The sequence below is a fragment of the Ursus americanus genome, chromosome 11 (assembly GCF_024610735.1).
Source record: "Ursus americanus isolate L20-20 chromosome 11, mUrsAme1.1.p, whole genome shotgun sequence".
Classification (NCBI taxonomy): domain Eukaryota; kingdom Metazoa; phylum Chordata; class Mammalia; order Carnivora; family Ursidae; genus Ursus; species Ursus americanus.
This window is the reverse complement of record NC_142137.1, coordinates 21,862,303-21,872,242: the sequence shown is the minus strand read 5'-3', so window position 1 is coordinate 21,872,242 and position 9,940 is coordinate 21,862,303.

Below are 9,940 nucleotides of genomic sequence, written 5' to 3'. Positions count from 1 at the left end.
GAGAAAGAGAGAGAGAGAGCATGCACAAGCAGGGGGAGCTGCAGGCTGAGGGAGAAGCAGACTCCCTGCTGAGCAAGGAGCCTGATGCAGGACTCGATCTCAGGACCCTGGGATCATGACCTGAGCCAAAGGTGGATGCTTAACCAGCTAAGCCACCCAGGTGTCTTGAGACTGGTTAATTCTTATTAAGCTTTTTCTTTGGATAGATATTGTGCTAAATATTTTATATGTGTAAGAACTATACAAAACTTCATGAGTTAAGGTATTATAATACTTACATGAGAAACTGGGGCTCAGGGTAAATAAGTAATATTTCCAGTTACTACACATCTTTACTAAGACTGGGGGATCAATTCTCCAAAGCCAAATGTTCTTATCCATCTCAACACCAATAATGTCCCAATTTTATTTTCCACCATGCTTTGTCAACTGCTTATTTGATACCTCCTTTTATTCTTAGTTTTGCAGGGAGTTGTGTATTTAAAATGAAATTGATTATCTTTATTCCTCTTATTTGGCAGTTCTCATGACAGAAAATATTACAACGTGGTGTTGGTGATAGTGATGGTGGGGAGGGACATTCAAACTCAACTTAACCTTCACACCCAATTAATAAATATCCACTACCCCATACCTGTCACTATTGACTCTCACTTTCAATCGAAGTGTTAACAACAGTCTGAATTTGGATTCCTGCCCATATAACCATCTCACTCAAATCTGTCATCTATATACAGTCCCAAGGGTTTAAAACACAATACTGGCCATATTATTTCTCCATTTAAGGCACTCAGTTTGCTTTATGCATTCAGTACAGTAAAGTCCAAATTCCTTAGCACTGATTTATCAGGGCCTTTTTGATTTGGTCCTCCTTACTTCTTGAGCCTCATCTCTTAAATCTATGTCACCTAAATCCCATGCTTCTGAAGTACTTGGCTTGTATAATAGCTTCCATATCTCATGACACTGTAAGGACACTTTGTGTTCTTACTTTATGTATACTTCCTATTTTTAAAGTTATTCTTGTTCTCTTTCCTTATTTCCCAGACAGGCTAACCCTGTTTCCTCTGTGACTTATTATATCATCAAAAAAAGCTACTGAATTAAGTTTTCTTCCATGTGTGCCTCCATGATCATCAGTGGGTAACTATTACTTTCACATTTTCAAATTTCCCGTTCTTACTGTTATTATTAAGGAATCCAGAAATAGTGTGGTTCCACAGTGGAATAAGAGTGTGGTCCCATACAGGATGTTTGGGTGATGAGAGAGCTGTTCCCCAAGTTCTTCATGAATAAAGAAGAAAGGATTTTAAAAGTAGATAACCCCATACATAAAAATATCCAAGTATCAGTAATCAGTAATTGAAATAAACTTCAATGTATATCAGATAATGAGATTTAAGATGATATATTCTGTTAATTAGAGTCACTCAGAGTATACTTCAGTAAGGAGATATGAGTTGATACGTTTGCATAACTTCTAATTTGTTTTTACACTATAATCATAAAACTCAGGGTTGCAAACAACCTCAAACGTTATCTAGAAATATAAGCTAGTTCACTGTGATTATCTGAGGGTATCAATTATGCTAGCAATAGATTAAGGGGAATGTAAATACAATGCAAATTGCATTGTTCTATAAAGTACTTCTCCTTAATCTTTTTTTTTTTTTAAACCTCAGTAACTAACTTGGTGATTGGAGCATTCTGGTATCAGGGAGGGGAAAACTTCTTCCTAACCTTCTTGGTTCTTTTGGCTGATCTAATAATTATATTGACACATGACAGATTAATAGGAAAAACAAAACAAATTTAATTCCTGTATATGGAAACTCCAAAGATATTAGTGTCTGAGAAGAGATCAAAACAAGCAGCTTTTATACCTTTAGACAAACAATAAATTTATGAAGAACTGACAAGACAAAGAAACTTAGGCTTGGGTATGAATTAGTGAGTAAATTAAGCTGAGTTTGTTTACATAGCCTTCTTAGCCCTGAATTCCTGATATCTGGCAATATGAATGTTTCTCTGCCTCCTGGATCAGGGAGGTTCCTTTTCATGTTGAAGATTTATTTTCTGCTTTTAGGGAAATAGAGAGGAGCATCAGAGTGTCCTTGCACCAGCTGTTTCTCAAGTAACTAATTCAAAACAATTTGTATGCCACTTTGGCATATTTGGGGATGGCCTGCCTTGAGCCCCATCACTGGAAAATTTCAAAATATACACAACTTCTGAAGATCTTCCAGTAACTAGAAGTTAAGACAAAACCCAATTTAGCAATGAGACAGACTACTGAGAATAGTGGAGGAATCTGTATTCGTTTCCGTTTGCCATTGTAACAAATTACCACAAAACTGATGGCTTAAAAAAACATAAATTTATTATCTTACAGTTATGCAAGTTAGAAGTTCAAAATGGGTATTTCCGAGCTCAGCAGAGGTGAGTTCTTTCTGGAGACCCTAAGGTGAATCTGTATCCTTGCCTTTTCCAGTTTCTAGAAGCTGCCTACATTTCTTGACTTGTGGCCTTGAACACCAGCCTCAAAACCAACTGTGGGGCATCTTTAAATTCCCTTTTCTGACTTCTGCTTCTGTAGTCACATCTCTTCTAACTCCGATTCTCTTGCCTCGGATATTTTCCTTATAAGGCCCTTGTGATTACACTGGGTCCTCCTGGGTAATCTAGGATACTCTCCCTACCTCAAGAGCCTTAATCTAATATATCTGTAAAGTCCCTTTTACCCTGAAGGGTAATATATGCACAGGTTCTGGGTATTAGGATGTGGGCATCTTTGGAGGGCCGCTATTCTGCTTATCACAGACTCTCCAATAATGTTTAGATGCTGGTTATCTCCTTACTGTAAAAATGTGGAACACTGAAGGTGTTGTGATAGTTTGAATTGCAAAATAAGGATAGTTTTGAAACTCTCTGGCTGCAGATGCAAGAGGGCAGTGTGGACTTGAAAAAGTTGAGGGAGGGCTAGGGAAGGGGGATGTCACAGGCAATTTTGCAAGGAAAATCTGTGAGAAGGAGTTAGCAAAAACAAAAAAGTCGTGAGAGGAGGACTATGAAAAGATAAAATCCTGAGATAAACTTGCTTCCCGGTCAACTGGAAAATTCCATTATTAAGAGCATTGCATTTACAGGTCCCACAATTCAACTGAGGTGTTACTATAATTTAGCAATTTCACAAAGGCCCTATGCTTGGAAAGCAGAACTGTAGCAATGGAGAGTCAGAGCTGAAAAAGACCTTCAGCATTTTCTAGTGTAAGTTCACTTTACACAGAGTAAATTGAGGTCCACATTTTTTAAGAATTTAAGAAAAGTTAACAGTTATTTGGTGCCAAAGGCAGGATTTAAACCCAACTATCCTGATTTAGAGTTCATGACTCTTGTGACATTGTCCTCTAAGAGTTCTTTTCTCTCCCAGTAGGAAATAATAAAACTTTCCTTTCCTTAGGAAATACAACAATTTTTTTCCTATCATAAAATATTTTTCTGTCACTTTTCTCTCCAAGAGTGGTATAGAAAAGTCATCTTTTTTTTTTTTATATATAGAAGCTAGAGCTAGATTTAACCTGAACTGCATAATGTGATTTTTCTTACATAATATCACCTTATATTTGTCTAGCAATGTGTGGGTTTGAAGGTACTTTCACATTTTACATATTATTGTCTTTACTTCTCAGAATGATACTGTGAAACTTTGGGTAGAGCAGGGAGTTTTGTTCCTATTGTACATACAAAGACAAGCTCATTAAAGGTGAAGTCAGGACCAGAACTTAGGTTTCCTGGTTCATTTTCCCCCCTACACTTCTGCCACTGGGAGTCTTTGTGATTTTAGTCAAATCTCTTAGCCACTTGGTGCATTGGTGTTCTCATTTGTGAATGATGGCAATGATTTTTGTCGTACCACATAGAGAAATTATAAGAATAAAATGAGACATCAAATGAAAGCCCTTAATTAAAAGATTATATCCACCCTAGCAAATGCAATAAGCTGATTATTTAAGCATTTCTAACGTGAAGAGGACTAGACAAACACTGCTGGGTTATTCTAGATAATGTAACCAAATTTGCAACTGGATTAAGTTATTTTTCACATAAAATTTCTCACATACATTAAGGAAAAATTATGTCAACTCTTAAATTATTCATAATAATAATAAATTATAGCTAGTGTTTATTGAGTTTTTACTTTGCTCTCAGCCATGTGCTGTCAAGTTATTCTTGGTCTAGGTCACCAAATACTAAGTGACCAAATCTGGTCTCTGAGAAACCAGGTCTATGTGGCACAAAACCAATGTCTTCAATCACTAGCCCCCATCAAAGACTCAAAATATTGTGCAAGAAGAAAATGGCAGAGCTAATGATTGGATGCACAGTGAACTTACTCCACCCCCATGGCCTCCAGCCAATTTTCTTTGCTTGCTCTCTGTTAAAACGGTTTGAAAGATAAACCAGAAAGAGAAGGTGTTTGAAGACTGTGGGCTACATAAATATGGTGTTGACTAAGCCATTAGCTTCTACTTCAACATTTAGGTTTATTTTCCCAGACTGGCCTTTGAAAATCTTAACTTTTTCAGAGCCTGTGGAGATGAATGTCCATTTGGATACTTGTCTGTGCTAGGCTTTATGCTGAAGATTTCAAAATATTACCTTTTAAATCTCCAAAATACCTCTCTGATGTGGATACTATTATCATCCACATTTACCGGATATGGGTAATGATGCCTAGAGGGTTTAGGATCTTGCTGAGGGTCACACGAGTAGGAGTTGAGCTCCAGTGGCCTGACTTCATAGCTGTACATTATTAGCCAGAGTGAACTTGTTCTTGAAATGTATTAGGGGTTACAAATGCTACCTCAACTACAAATACTTACTTCATATATTGCCATCTCTGACAGCTAAACACCAAGATTTGTTTTCTGTCTTGGATTTCTAAACTGTTTCTTTGAATCTTATATTCAATGGCTCTCAACTTATGTAAGGTCCATAAAGTAAATTATTGTTGCTGCCATTGTTGTTGTTATTATTATTATTTTATAAATTCTTTTAGGGGATTTAAGTGAAAAAACAAGTCTTACAATTTATTCATGGACCACTACAAAACTACACAATTATAGTTATGTGGTAATTGAAAAAATATGATAAAAAATATGATAGAAATACTGCTTTTTAAATTGTTTCCATCTCTGGCTATTCTGTTTTTCATCAATATTGCTCATTACTGTCATCACTTTGAGCATTTGATTTTTAATTAGGGTTTTATATGACATAATATATTGATCATTCAGTTCCTTCTTTAACACTTATAAACACAGCTTAGTTCTTCCATGTTTAAGTTAAAACTTTCACAGAAATGAGAGAGATGTAGGAAATTAAGACAAACATTTTGTAAGATGTCAACAAAACAGGAAATTCTTAAAGTTATAGAGCTGTTAGATGTAACTCCTGTCAATCCCAATACATGAAAGTTATTAGAAAGCACATCAATTATCTTCCATACACAGTTTGAAATGTAGAATCAGGTGACTGAATGTCTTTCTTTCATAATCAAAAAGAATTTCCTGCTACTTTGGGATTTTGGACCTTTGATTTCTCAGGATTAACCAGATAAGAAATGCGGATGCAAAAAGAGTAGTTATAATGATGGTGTAAATGTTTTTAGTTAAAATGCAGAGTAGTCGGGGGACCCTGAGCTTGCTTCCTCCCTCAAGCACAGCTAGATCAGCATCAAACTATTTTGAACAACTAGGGATATAATCTGAAGATTAAGAAAACCATCTGCACAGTTCAAAGGAGAGAACGGGGCAGATGCGAGGTCTGAGCCATGATTTGGGGAAGAGGAAAGCCATGAGGCCGCAAAGGGAACCCTTTTCACTGAGCAAAGTCAGGGAGAGGGAGAGAGCAGGAAGAGAGTACAGTGGGTAGGGTTTGCCCAATAAGCCTTGGTAAGGGGATCCCCTGGGTTGTACTGGGAGAGATCACTCCCCTTCCCAGAGTACATTTGAAAGAGCGTATTTTGTCTCTCAAAGCAGTGCTCGACAGCAGGGACAGAGGTGGGCGCTAAGGGCTGATAACCTGGAAGCAGCTTTTTGCCACAGTAGATTTGAGCCACCAGGCACACTCAGAGCAGCTGCTCTTCCAGGACAGAACAGAGCAGGGAACAGAGACACGTGCAGACTGCAGGTTACCTGGCTGCAGCTTTTTGCTGTGCCTCACAATAGATTCTAGCCCCTGTGTGCACCCTGTGCAACAGCTTCTCTGGGACAGGACAGTGCTGGACTCACGGCTAGACTGGGTCTGCACCTTGCCAGGTCCTTCAAAACTTGGAGTTTTGAGTACCAGCTATGGGCCAGGGATAAAATACAGGAGATCTGGGGTGCTCAGTGTGCCAATGGCCAGGAACAGATAGTTTAAGGGCAGAGATCTGACGAACACCCAGGACAACAGGAGATTTTTTTGTTTTTCTCTGAGGGGCTCCTGAACAGCGGTGTCTAGGAGTTCCCCTCCCCAGGGACGAGAGGACAGGGTGATGCCATCTTCCTCATCCACCACCCCTCCCTTCCCCTTGCCCACCAGCACTGTCAGACTTGAGAGAGAAATATAGTACTTCCAGTGGAGGCTGGAGTCCCTTCCACCAAACCCTTGCCCCCCCGTACCTGGCAGGGACATCTTAACAAGGAGAAGTCAGCTTGTGAGCCAGCCCTGCAGGCCACTCTCTCCAAAGACCAGCACAGGCCCCCCGCATTTACCAAGTCTACTGATTAAAGAGTACACCAAAGCCTCAGCTTCAGTTCTGGTGGAAATAGGACCAGGCTTGCTTTTTTAATTTTTAAATTTTTAAATTTTTAATTTTCTTCTTATTTTTAATTGTTATTAATTATTTTATTATTAATTATTATTAATACTTACATATAATATATTATTGTTATCACTTTTAATTATATTTTTTGTCTTTTATTTCACATATATATATCTTTTTTAGTCTTTTTTTTTCTGAATTCAAGCTTACAATTTTTGGTTCATTTGTTGGTTTGTTTGTTTCTTTCTCTTATTTTTCAGATCAGGCTTATTATTTTTATTTTTATTATTATTATTTTCTTCTTTCCTTACTCTGTTTCCTTCTCTCTTTCTTATTCTTTAGAATCAGGCTTATAGTTTTTTGTTTGTCTGCTTGTTTACGTTTTAGTTCCTTATCCTTTTCTCTTGTCTAGGATCGGGCTTTTTTTTTTTTTTTTTCTCTTTTCCAGGCTTATCTTAAAAACAAATCAAAGCACACCTAAGTTAAGGGTACAAGCACTTCCCAGTGCAAGCAAGGAAGAAATCTGTGGGGGATGGACCAGTGGGAAAAAGCTGCCAAAACACAACAGAGTGCACACAGCATATACCAGGAAAACTTCCTGAAGTGCCAGGCCCTGGACGGTTTACGACCTCTTTTTAATATAGCATTGCTCTGAGGTTCAGGAAACATAACAAGCTTTCATAACACACAAAAGATAGAAACTTGGTCAAAATGACAAGGCTGAGGAATTCTCCCCAAAAGAAAGGTCAAGAAGATATCACAGCCAGAGGGACACCTGGGTGGTGTAGTCGTTAAGCATCTGCCTTCAGCTCAGGGCGTGATCCTGGAGTTCTGGGATCAAGCCCCACATCAGGCTTCTCTGCTAGGAGCCTGCTTCTTCCTCTCCCACTCCCCCTGCTTGTGTTCCCTCTCTCGCTGGCTGTCTCTCTCTGTCAAATAAATAAAATCTTAAAAAAAAAAAAAGATATCACAGCCAGGGATTTGCTCAAAGCAGATATAAACAATATATCTGAAAAAGAATTTAGATCAACAGTTATAAGACTACCAGTTGCATTTGAAAAAAAGCATATAAGACAACAGAGAAACCTTTGCTGCAGAGATAAAAGACCTGAAAGCTAGTCAGACTGAAATTAGAAAATGCTATAACCGAGATGCAAAAACAGACTGGATATAATCACCCTGAGGACTGAAGAAGCAGGGAGAGGATAGGTGATACAGAAAATAAATTATGGAAAATAATGGAGCTGAAAAAAAGGGGGAAAGAAAATTATTAGATCATGAAGGTAGACTTAGGGAACTCAGCAATTCATAAATTGAAATAACATCTGTATCATAGGAGTCCCAAAAGAGGAAGAAAGGAAAGAGGGGCAGAGGTTTATTTGAACAAATTATAGCTGAGAACTTCCCTACTCTGGGGAAGGAAACAGGCATTCGAGTCCAAGAGACACAGAGAACTCCCCTCAAAATCAACAAAAACAGGTAAACACCATGACATATTAAAGTGAAACTTGCAAAATACAAAGGTAAAGAGAATCCTGAAAGCAGCTTGGGAGAAAAAGTCCTTAACCTAGACACATAAGGCTGACAGCAGACCTGTCCACAGAGACCTAGCAGGCCAGAAAGTCCTGGCATGATATATTCAACATGCAAAGTGGGAAAAATATGCAATCAAGAATACTTTATCCAGCAAGGCTGTCATTCCGAATAGAAGGAGAGAAAAAGAGTTTCCAAGATAAACAGAAACTAAAAGAGTTCGTGAACACTAAATCAGCCCTGCAAGAAATATTAAAGGGGACCCTTTGAGCAGGAAAGAAAGATCGAAAGTAACAAAGACTTGAAAGGAACAGAGACAGTCTACAGGAATAGTGACTTTATAGGTAATACAAAGACACTAAATTCATATCTTTCAATAATTACTCTGAATGTAAATGCACTCAATGCTCCAATAAAAAGATATAGGGTATCAGGATGGATAAAAAAACAAGACCCAGTGAAATGTTGCCTACAATAGACTCATTTTAGACCCAAAGACACCTCCAGATTGAAAGGGAGAGGGTAGAGAACCATATATCATGTTAATGAACATTAAAAGGAAGCTGGAGTATCCATCTTTATATCAGATTAACTAGATTTTAAACCAAAGACTGTAATAAGAGATGAAGAAGGACATTATATCATAATAAAAGGGTCTATCCAAAAAAAGATTTAGCAATTGTAAATATTTATGCTACTGTCTTGGGAGCAGCCAAATATATAAATCAATTAATAACAAACATAAAGAAACTCGTTGATAATAACATAATAATAGTAGGGGACTTTCACACCCCACTCACAGCAATAGACAGATCATCTAAGCAGAAAATCAACAAGGAAACAAGGTCTTTGAATGACACACTGGACTAGATGGACTTAACAGATAAATTCAGAGCATTTCATCCTAAAGCAGCAGAATACACATTCTTTTCAAGGGCACATGGAACATATTTGGTCATAAATCAGCCCTTAACTGGTACAAAAAGATTGAGATCATACCTTGTATAGTTTCAGACCACAATGCTGTGAAGCTTGAATAAATTTGGAAGAAACGAGAATAAATTTGGAAGGACCACAAATACAAGGGTGTTAAAGAACTTTCTACTAAAGAATGAACGGTCAAGAAGGAACTTAAAGAAGAATTTAAAAAATACATGGAAGCAAATGAAGATGAAAACACGACAATTCAAAACCTTTGGGATGCAGCAAAGGCAGTCCTAAGAAGAAAGTATATAGCAATACAGGCCTACCTCAAGAGGCAAGAAAAGTCTCAAATACACAACCTAAACTTACACCTAAAGGAGTTGGAAAAAGAATAGCAAATAGAATCTAAATCCAGCAGGAGAAGAGAAACAGTAAAGATTACAGCAGAAATCAATGATACAGAAATTATAAAACAAAGCAAAAAAAACAAAAAACAAAACAAACAAAACAGACCAAAAAAAAAAAAAAAAACATTAGAACAGATCAACGAAACTAGGAGCTGGTTCTTTGAAAGAATTAACAAGATTGATAAACCCCTAGCCAGACTTATCAAAAAGAAGAGAAAGGATCCAAATAAATAAAATCATGAACGAAAGAAGAGAGATCACAAACAAC